Below are 10,996 nucleotides of genomic sequence, written 5' to 3'. Positions count from 1 at the left end.
GAAATGACGAAGAAGGCGGCAGAACTATGGAAGCCTGGTGTTAAATGGCACCCGGAAGCTGTGACCTCCAGGCTGCCTTGTGGCACGTGGCACACGACCTGTCCTGGGCTTTTATGTTAACCCTTGCCAGAGAATGGGGTCCCCAGTCTCGGCTGGTGGCAAGAGACGTGCCCTTGCCAGAAACACTTCATCTAACAGCATCTTATTTGTTGCCATTTCTTCTAGGTGGGTCAGCCTACTTGTGTGTTGTAGTTCCCCAAAGATGGCGGGGTCCCCTGAGGTCAGCACTCATGGCTGCCCTTTCTCTGAGGCTGAAGACAGGAGTCAGACAGGAAGACGTGGCCACACTGTGTGGGTTCATGATTCAATACAAGTTCTACTTCCTACAGTCACCTCCTCTGCCTTAAAAAAAAAAAAACCGCCAAAGCTGAGCATGTTAACGTGTAGTTGATTTACAAGGATCTAACGAGACAATGACTGAAATCTGAGGCCGCAGGCTGCAGTGCTCACGAGATCGTGCATTCTGTGTCCTCACCACGCCTTTCAGAGCCCGGTGTCCTTTCTCTGACCATCTGGCTTCCAGAAGGCGTGGAGGACAAGGTAAGACTCCCCACACCACGATCTGGGAGTCGGCTTGGCTGGCTCCCCAAAACCAAGCCCATGGAAGACCTACCTCAGAAGTCTGAACACATCCCACTTCAGCTCTGAGCTAAGAAGTGACCGTCAGCTTCCGCCTGCCAACACTTCACTTCCGGTCAGCCCACATCCCCCCCGCCAAGCACTTAGAAGCCAGGACGTAGTTAATAGGGACAAAAGCCTCAGAACCTTCTCACAGGGACCTCTACCTCCCAGAGTTCACGCTGAGCGAAGCTGGTGGTGATGGCTGCACAAGGCCATGTCACTTCACGGCTCACGGGAGGCTTCTGTGTTACGTGCTTGCTCACAGTGACCGCTGAGGCCTTGCTAATGTTTGGCTCCTTGTGCGGTCACCGGGAGGGACCTGAAAATCAGGGGCCTCCCAGTGCCTGTTCCCACTCTGGCTGGAAGTCGGAGCATGTGCCCCTGAGGGCCAGTGCCTGGCGCCCGTCCCTGGGCATCCAGGTCTTCAAGTACAGTGACCACCAGGTTTCTGTGCAGCAGATTGTGTCCTCTGCAATTTGTGAAATAACTTTTTTCTAGGTAGCACTTCAGGAAGACAGATTTAGGGAAAAGATGTATATTTTTCAACATTCTCCACAGATGGGCGTTAGCTCTTCATGACTCCGGTTCCTTGATAATACATTTTTATCACCTAAATACTTGGCGTTCCGGGTATTTCAGTATCTCTAGTATTCAGTAGGTGGGTCCGTTCGGTGTGGACGCAAATGGGTGGACGCAAATGGGTGGACGATGCTGACGGAGGGGCCGCAGGCTAGCCCCGGGGAAGCTTCCAGACAAGGCCGGTCCCAGCTGGCTCCGTTTCCGTCCCCCACGGGCTGCCCGGCACACTCGCTCCCCTCCTTAGTCTCACCTGTGTGGAGAGGCAGGGCCTCGCTCCTAACCCAAACAGCTGGCCCGTGCTCAGGTGAGTCTCCAAGTGGTCCTGAGCCTCTCCTGCAGTCCGCCCGGGGCCTCCCTCCACTGGGGACGCGGTGGGTGGGGAGGGTTGGGTGCTGACCCCTATTGCAGAGAGCACACTGACACACTAGCAGTGCCCCTCCCCGTCTCCTTAGCACCCACTTCTGCCCACTGAAAGCTGTGTACTGTGGCCCCGAGCACCAGAAGCACAGCGTTCAATGGCCCAGAAGCAGCCCCAGCGTCCTGGCCCCCGTGGGTTAGGTGTCCCCAGCAGGACTGAGCTTCAAAGCTACCACGTTAATGGTTTGATGATGTAGCTTTAAGCTGATTCTTTCCCTCCTCTAGCTCATACCCCACTCTGTGCTAGGGTTTCCTGGGACCAAGTCCCAAATAAATGACTAGCATTTGCACCCTTGTCCTGGGCTCTGCGCCTGAAGAAACTCAAATGAAGACGAGCTCGTTCCGCTCCTTCTAATGCAGAGGCATGAACAGCCATGCCTGTGGCCGGCCACGGTGGGGCCTCCGCCTTAGAAGACGCAGCCGTGGACGCAGAACAGCACCACCACCCTTCAGGAGGCCCCCTCCCGTCCCTCTCGCCTCAATGTTTAAGAGAGATGGTGGCCACAGTATGTGTGTCAGAACCTGGCACCAGATACCGGGTGTGCATCAAAGCCTGGCAGCCGGTGCTGTGTGACCCAGCACAGCTCAGCTGCTCACGACCACAGCTTCTGCTGCCTGAGGCCCTATGCCCAGGGCAGCCGTCCCCTGGTCCCCGAGGGCCAGGCAGCTAAAGCCTCCAGACTCTTATCTTTCGAAAGCAGCTGGTCAGACCACAACTGCTGCTTGGGAATTGCTCGTCATGGTCATCAAAAATGCTGGCAAAGCTGGAAAACACCCAGTTCCAAAAGAGACTTTTGAAAAGTGTAGTAAAACCAAAACAATAATTCGTGAAGATCTATGCACCCCCAATATTCATGGCAGCCCAATTTACAATAGCCAAGATATGGAAGCAACCTAAATGCCCATCAATAGACGACTGGATAAAGAAGTAACGGTTCATATATACAATAAAATATTACTCGGCCATTAAAAAAAAGTGAAATCCTACCATTTGCAACAACGTGGATGGAACCTAGAGATTATTATGCTAAGTGAAATGAGTCAGACAGAGAAACATAAATACCATGAGATTTCACTTATATGCAGAATCTAAGGAACAAAAACTAATCAAAAACAGACAAATATAGTGGACACTTTTGTAACAACAGACAAAAAAAAAAAAAGGTTGGGGGTAAGCAAAGCCGTAAGAAGAAGTACATTATGTAAACATAGTAGCTTACGAAGGCAAAAACGATGGGGAGCATGGCAGAGGGAACACAGTCAGCAGGAATGTGATGGTTAGGTGGAGGGCCAGGGGAGGGAGGGAGCAACTGGGGGGATCATTTCATAAACTATATAGATGTCTAATCGAGGTACTGTCTACTCGAAACTAATTTAAATAAATAAATTTTTTTTAAAGTGTAGTATAACCCTGCAAAATGAGTGCACAGTTGGGAATGGGGTGGAGTTAGGAAATGTCCAGGTCTAGATGAGAACTGGGGTGGGGGGTCCGTGGAGAAGGAGCTGGGGTCCGGTGCAGCCTGGGCTCAGAGCCGCCCCCAGCCGGAGGGGCTCTGCCTGCGAGGCCTCCAGCTTCTCCTGCACCCAAGGCTTTAATTAAATCTTCCACTGGGTGGCAATAGAGCTCTTTGTTTCTAGCAGCTGCTGAGCCTGGGAGGGGGGGATTCCTAGAGCACATCTAGCGTGACACATATGAAAGGACCTGAGTCCCCGTGGGTGTTGTGTGCCAGGCTCCCCCGGCTTCCTGAGTGTCGTTTTGAGCAAAAAAGAAGTGGATAGTCAAAAGAGGTGAAAAACAGAGACAGTTTGAGACAGACGTGTGACCAAGCTGTGTGTTAAAGACAGTAAAGCATGCTGCATAGACTTTTAGGTGGTGGTATGTGGTTGTTCTTTAAGAAACTTTATTTCTTTAGAAAACTTTTAAATTTACAGAAAAAAAATTATAAAGATAGTACAGAGAAACCCCATAAATCATGCCTGCGTTTTCCTATTATTAACATCTTAGTTTGGCACATTCGTCACGATCAGTGGACTCATACTGATGAGCTGTTATTAACTAAAACCTAGACTTTCTTCAGATTTCCTGAGCACTTCCTTAACGTCCTTTTTCTGTGCCAGGCCCCCACCTGACATGTAGTCATCACGTCTCCTTAGCTCGTCTGGCGGTGCAGTCTCTCAAACTTTCCTCGTTTTTCATACCAGTTTGAGGAGGACTGGTCAGGCATTTCTCAGAGTCTCCTGCGCTGGGATGTGTCCGCTGCTTTTCTCACGGTTAGAACCAGACTGTGGGCTTGGGGAAGGTCAAGTGCCAACCCCATCGCCTCACATCCAGGGTGCTCATCATTACCATGACTCACCCCTGTAGGCGCTGGCCGCAGTCACCTGGCCCAGGTACTGCTGCCACCTGGCCACTCCTGCAATCCTGCCTCTCCAGAGGGAGTTGCCCTGTGCAGCCCACACTCCAGGATGGGGGGCAGGCTCCACCTCCTTGGGAGTGAGTACCGGCATCATTTGGAATTTTTCTGCATAAGAAATTTGTCTCTTCTTTTTTATATCATGTTCCCCCATACAATTCTTTCAACTTTCTGTATGCTTGAAATGTTTTATAATAAAAAGGCGTGAACAAAATAAGTGATCCGAAAAACGTTTGGAGGGGAGGGGGCAGATGTACGCCCAGCACGTGTTGCTAAACGCGAGGCGAAAGATTTCCAGGGTGCGAGGGGTCCTCTGAGCAGCACATCCAGCACCTTCTCCAGGATTCACTCTCCAACTGCCTGTGACCGCTGCACGTGGATGGCCAGCAGTCCCAGAGGTATCGGGTCCAAACCGGAACTCATGTAGAGCCACCTGCCCCAAGCTCAGGGCTCTGGTGCCTCGTCAACAATCATCCTCGATCCCTCGCCTGGCCTCCCACCTTCTCCCAACCAACCGACAGCACATACTCCTTAGCCTTGAAACTCTTTAGTCTCAAGGTTGCAAGTCGAATGTCCTTGGAACAATTACAACAGGCCTTCTAAAATTATAAGAAAACTCTTTCTTAGGAAACACTTAGAAATTCAGTCTGATGGTGCAATATGAAATAAGTATTGATTAAATTCATGTTTTGCAGTAATTGGGAGGTCAATGTTTGCTAACCTCCATCTAAGCCTTCCTGAAGCTCCCACATCAACAGATCCTCGCTTTTTTCAAGGTTCTTGGGTAACTGCCGAGGATCCTCATGAATACTGACTGAGTGATCACCAAGTGCTTTACAAGGGCTGATTCACTTAATCCGCAGACACTCAGGTGGAGAGGCCCTCTGTTACCTTGAGTTCACAGGTGAGGAACAGAAGCCCAGAAAGGTTAAGCCACTCGGCCAAGGCCACACAGCAGTAGGGAGCAGAGCCAGCAGGTAGCATCTCTCTTTTTTTTGATCCAACACTGCACTCTCTTCGAAGTGCCTGCCTTCCTCCAAAACTGTCAAGAGCCAGTAATCAAGACCCAGTGAGCAGTGGCAAAGGGGGTCTCAGAATCCCACCTACTCTGATCGACTGTTTACACCAAACACCCAGGAGGAGAGATTGTTTGACGTCTTCTTCACAGGTTAGCACCTGAGTGTTTTACCTGCACAGGGCCCTGGGGCCCTACAACGAGGCTCAGCAACACTTCTCAAACAGTTAACCGCTCACCTGGAGTCTTGATAAAAGCTGATTCTGAGCCAATGGATCTGGGTGGGGCCTGAGATTTTGTTTTTCCTGACGAGCTCCCAGGTACTGCTGCCCGAGGACCACATTGGAGGGGAAGGAAGGAGCAGGAGACACCAGCTGCAGGTGCTAAGAATCAGCTGCAAGTTATCCAGCTTCTGCGGCTGCCTTCAGAACCAGCTGCGGGCTGAGGACTGGCCGTGCAAACGAGTAGGGAGTTGCAGCACCAGGCAAGTGTTCGGGTTTGAGGTGAACGGGCCTCTCCAGGAGGAGGGCAGGCAGTGGACCCAGGGTGTGGCTGGGATGCCAGGTCTCAGAGAGCTCACCGAGTCCACCTGTGATGGCCATGCCGCCAGAGAGGCCTGGAGGCCTGGGCTGTGGTGTGGCCCAGCCTAGGGGGCCGGAGGGCTGAATCAGGCCTGGACCCAGCACCCAGAGGTGGGTCTCCGTAGCCATGCAGAGCAGGCGTGGATCTGGCCTGGGCTGGAGAATGATGCTGGCTCCCACGGCTTGTTGCTCATCCCCCACCCACTGCATCACATTTATCTGTTTATGTGTCTGTCCCTGTCCCCACCAGACCATGAGCTTCTCAAGACCAGGGACCAGTATCACCCGTCTTTATGGCCTCAGCCCTTATTTAGCTGAGAGCTACAGCAGGGCGACCACACTGCACTTCCAGGAGGCATTCACATTCACATTCATTCACATTCATATCACATATCATTCACATTCATATCATTTCCAGGTTTGTCTATTTAATTTGACAGTTTCCAGCAGATGGCAGTAAAGCGTCCTGGGGAAAGGGCACCTCTACTTTAGTGCCCACAAAAAAACATCAAGGCTGCCTCTCGGTGATCAAATGAACGAACAAAACCCAAATCATCTGGTAGCTTCCGCTCCCACAGGAGGGGTCAGGTGCTCAGACTTGCTGACGGAGGCAGCTGCCCACCCCGCTCTGGGAACTTGAGATTCCCTGGGTCTTGAAGCCGAGCCTAGAACGGCAACTAGTAGATTTGCACTGCAGCCGTCTGCGAACCCCTCAAAGATGGCGCGACAGGCAGTCGCGGGTGGGCGGGTGCCCACCCAGCAATCAGAACATCCAAGAGTGCCTTGACCATATGGCCTGTCGCTGCTCAGAGGGGCTGGTCATGCGAGGAGGACATTCGTAAGCCGCTGCTTTGGATCTGGCTGGTGAAAGCTTCGGCGGCCGACGCGGTGGCAGTAATCTCTCTCCCGCACTAAATGCAGGGAGAGGAGGCTTGAGACGGGAGTGCAGGATCTTCCAGTCTCTGTGGTGATCCCTGCAGATCTGACTCTTCTTCATCCCACAGTGGCCTGTTTGGGTGCCAGCACAGAGGGGACGCCAACAGCTGAGGGCCCTCAGTGAGCCCGGGGAATTATGGGAGGTGCTTCTGCAAGAGCAAACTGCTGGCTGAGGATGGTGTCCCAGAGAGAGGTGGGGACATCTGATAGCTCCAACGTGTCCCTCTCCAATTCACTGTGCAACTTGTAGCAACACTGAGCACGCAGCAGATGGACACAAGGAAGCCTTGATGAGCTTAATTTCTGAGAGGGCTGAAGCTTTCGTAGGTGAATGAGGTGGCGAGGCAGCTTTCATAACCTGCAGGCGACACCTGGGCTGGGTAAAGGCAATCCTGCCACGGATAGATTTTGCAAGAGACAGAAGAAATGGGCCAGATCTTGGAAAACAGAGTAGCTTCCTGGAATAGCCTGGAGTCTGGAAGAGCTCCAAACACAAGAGCAGATCAACTGGCCCAGAAATTCCCTCCTCTGAGTTTGGCCAAGAAAACAGCCGTAGTGCAGAGGATGCTAAGTACAAAGAAACTGCATGATCCCACACACTCTTGATTAGATGCTAGGGCTCTGCCGGGGTTGAATCCAGAGGAGCTCTGGAAGTGTGCGAAACTGAAGCCAACTGGCTCCCAGTTCAAACGTTAAGACCAGAAAAGGCAGTGGTTCGGGAGAACGGGCGTCTGGCTAAGCACAGAGAACATCGTTGAACGGAAACCGCAGCCCAGCCAAAGCTCGCCCTGTTCTGATGATCACCAGGCACCAGATGGAGGAAAGGAACAGTTGACATGATTGCATGTACGACGTTCTTCTGCACGTCCAAGAAACTCAGCGAACACCGAGGAAGATAAATACCGAGAGATCCACGCAGGAGGGCCCCAACTATGTGGAAACCACAAAGAGAAAATGTTGAAAGCAGCAAGAGAAAAACAACTCATCAGTAAGGGGAATGATACAATGAATGGCTGACCTCTCTGACGGAAGCCAGAGGCAGTGGGATGACATTCGGAGCATTAAAGAAAAAACTGCCCACCAATAATTGTATATCCAGCAAAACGGTCCAAAAATGAAGATGAAATCAAGACATTTTCAGATAAATGAAGATTAGGAGACTTTATATGGCTAGCAAACCCGCCATCAAAGAAATACTAGAGAAAGTCTTGTAGGATGAAAGCAAATGACTCCAGATGCTAACTTAAACCCACAGGAAGAAGTAAAGAGTACAAGAAATGGTAAATATTTAGGTTTAGATTATACATATTTTTCTGTTATTTCTTCTCTTAACTTCGAAAAGACATTTGTATAAAGCAAAAACACTGCAGGATCATGTTTATAACAAGAGATAGGTAGATAGATGATGATAGACAGATAATTGATAATTATATAGCTAGACAAATGATAGATATACAGGTTTACTATTTATGACAATAATAACACAAAGGAGATGGAATTGAGCTATATCGGAGCAAAATTTCTATGTTTCATCAGAACGGAGTTAGTATCAATCTGAGGTAAATTGTGATAAGAGGCATATTGCAACACCTAAAGCTACCCCTAAGAAAAAAAGCTTTAAATGTCATTTTAAAATTAACAAAATAATTAAATGGGTATACTAAATATATTTCACATAAAAGAAGGCAATAATGCGGACAGAGGAATGAAAGGACAAGATACATACAGAAAACAAATAGTAAAACGGCAAACATAAATCCAAACGTATCAACGGTTACATTCAATGCGAATGGTCTACGCACCTCCGTCAAAAGGCAGGTGTTGTCTAACTGGGTGGAAGTGCGATACTGCTAGATTCTGTCTAGAGGAGACTTGTCTCAGGTTCAAAGACACAAATAGATCGGAAGTAAAAGTATTGAGAAAGATAAATCATGCAAACAGTTAACATAAACTTACCATATGACCCAGCAATTCCACTCCCAAAAATCTCCTGAGGAAAACTGAAAACTTATGCCCACCCAAGCCATGGACCTGAATGTTCGTAGGAGTGTTCTTCACGGTAAGAAAACCTCTGAACGATCCAAGCGCCCAACAACGAATGTGTTAAGAGATGTGTTAGATCCTTACAGTGGAATGCTATTCGGCATTAAAAAGAAAGAGCTACTGATACGTGCCACGACGTGGACGAATGTAAAAGATATTTGCAAGAGACACATTTGATAAACTACTGTTATCCGAAATATGCAAAGAACTCTTAAAACTCAACAATAAGAAAGCAAACAACTTGGCTAAGAAAAATGCACCAAAGACCTTAACAGCCACCTCACCAAAGAAGATATTCAATGGCAGATAAGCATGTAAAGATATGCCTCGCATCATACGTCTTCAGAGAAATGCAAATTAAACCAGCAATATGACACCACTACACACCTATTAGAATGGCCAGGACCTGTAGGGCAGTGAAGCTACTCCATATGATACTATAATGATGGATACATGTCATTTAACATTTGTCCAAACCCAGAGAAGGTACACTAGGAGTGACCCTTAATGTGAACTATGGACTTTGGGTCATCGTGATGTGTCAGCGTAGGTCCATCAACTGCAACAAATGTGCCCCCTGGTGGGGGATGTTGATAGTGCAGACGCCTGTGCATGTGTAGGGGTGGGGGGACACATAGGAAATCTCTGTACCTTCCCCTCAATTTTGCTGTGAATCTAAAACTGCTCAAAAAAATTCAATCTTAAAAAAGAAAAAAAAAACTAGAAACCATTAAAAAGAGCTGGAAACCACCAACTCTTTACTCGGGCTTAAAATAGAGGCTTTTAGAAAAGGACATCGCGAAGAGAAATCTAAACATTCAGAACAAGTTGTGCCGATGGCTAGTGTTACAAAAAACAACCACATTTTAGAAAATGAATCGAAACACGCCTGCAGCCTCTGGCAATTCTCAACCAGAGCCTCCCAAATACATCAGAAGAAGAAATAGTTTGAGATGGGACTGAAAGATGCCTTGGGACCCCACAAACCACTCTTAGGATGAGTGGAGCCGCTTTCAATGAGAAGAAATAATAAATATAAGAAAGGGAGAAGAGGACGTAACAAACAAATGAAATGTTAGAAACCTAGCCTCAGATCAGTTTCCCTCAGTAGGCCACAATTTGCTAAGGAGGAATTAGTTGGCTGGCTTCTCCTGGGAGTTTGGGAGTTTGGAATCAATGTAAATGAAGGCACCAAAATGAAGAATTCTAGAGAACGAATCAGAAGGACTTTTGGAAGAGAACTGAACACAATACTCACTAATTAAAGGGTTGTTTTAAACATCTTAAAAGAAATCTCCATATCAAAATACTAGAAATTAGTAGCTGAAGAAGATACAATTAACACACCCCTCATATTTCAAAGCAGCCTTCTCAAGGACTGAGAAATCTCACAGTTAAAAAAAAAAAAGTGTGAGACAATGGCACCAACAGAAATTTCAAGTCCTTCCTGAAAAACAGCAAGAAAAATAAATGAATGTTCACCACATATCCAATCTGGAGAGAACGTGCCCTTTAACGCTGAGAGAGAAGCTTGCCAAGGCAGATGGCGAGATCGGCCGTGCTGGACACCCATAGAGCACAAGCCAAAATGCCATCAGAAAAATCCAAAAGAATCATAGGCTGTAACGGAAGCCAGCTTATTTCTCATGAGAGAAAAAGCTCGTGATAATGGGCTGAGAGCTCTGTTGGCTGAAAGAAACCTTGATAACTTAAGAACATTCATACATCAAACAAAAATTATTGTGGAAGAATTTTAATATTTTGGAGAGTATTTACTCTTTATATCCCTGATGTTCCAAATGGACACTTGGCAGAGGCCAAGAGAACCGCTAGAGAGGGTTGCCAGTTAAATTGATAAATATTATCTCAGCCGGATGATCAAGGTCAACATCAACAGGGATAAGTCATGTTGGTAATATTTGACATAAAATGAGATTTTACCTCTCTGCTCTTTCTCCCCAGATCTCATAACCCCAATCTAATCATGACAAAAACATCAGACAAATCCCCTCAGAGGGATAGTTTACAAAATATCTTAAAACCGTCAGGGTTATCAAAACAAAGGAAGTTTGAGAAACTGTCACAGTCGAGTGGAAGCTAAGGAAATGTGACAACTAAATGTCATGTGGGATCCCAGGTGAAGTCCTGGAACAGAATAAGCTCATTGACTAAAAACTGATTCTCATTAAGTAAGGAAATCTGAATAAAGTATGAACTTTAGTTCATAAGAAAGTATCAATATTGATTCACTAATTATGATAAAATACCATCCAAATGCAAGACATTATTGATAAGGGGAATTGGGTGTGGGACATCAGGAAACTCTGTAT

This window comes from Pteropus medius, unplaced genomic scaffold (genome assembly GCF_902729225.1).
Source record: "Pteropus medius unplaced genomic scaffold, Ma_sr-lr_union100, whole genome shotgun sequence".
NCBI classification, from domain to species: domain Eukaryota; kingdom Metazoa; phylum Chordata; class Mammalia; order Chiroptera; family Pteropodidae; genus Pteropus; species Pteropus medius.
Note: the sequence above shows the minus strand (reverse complement) of the source record.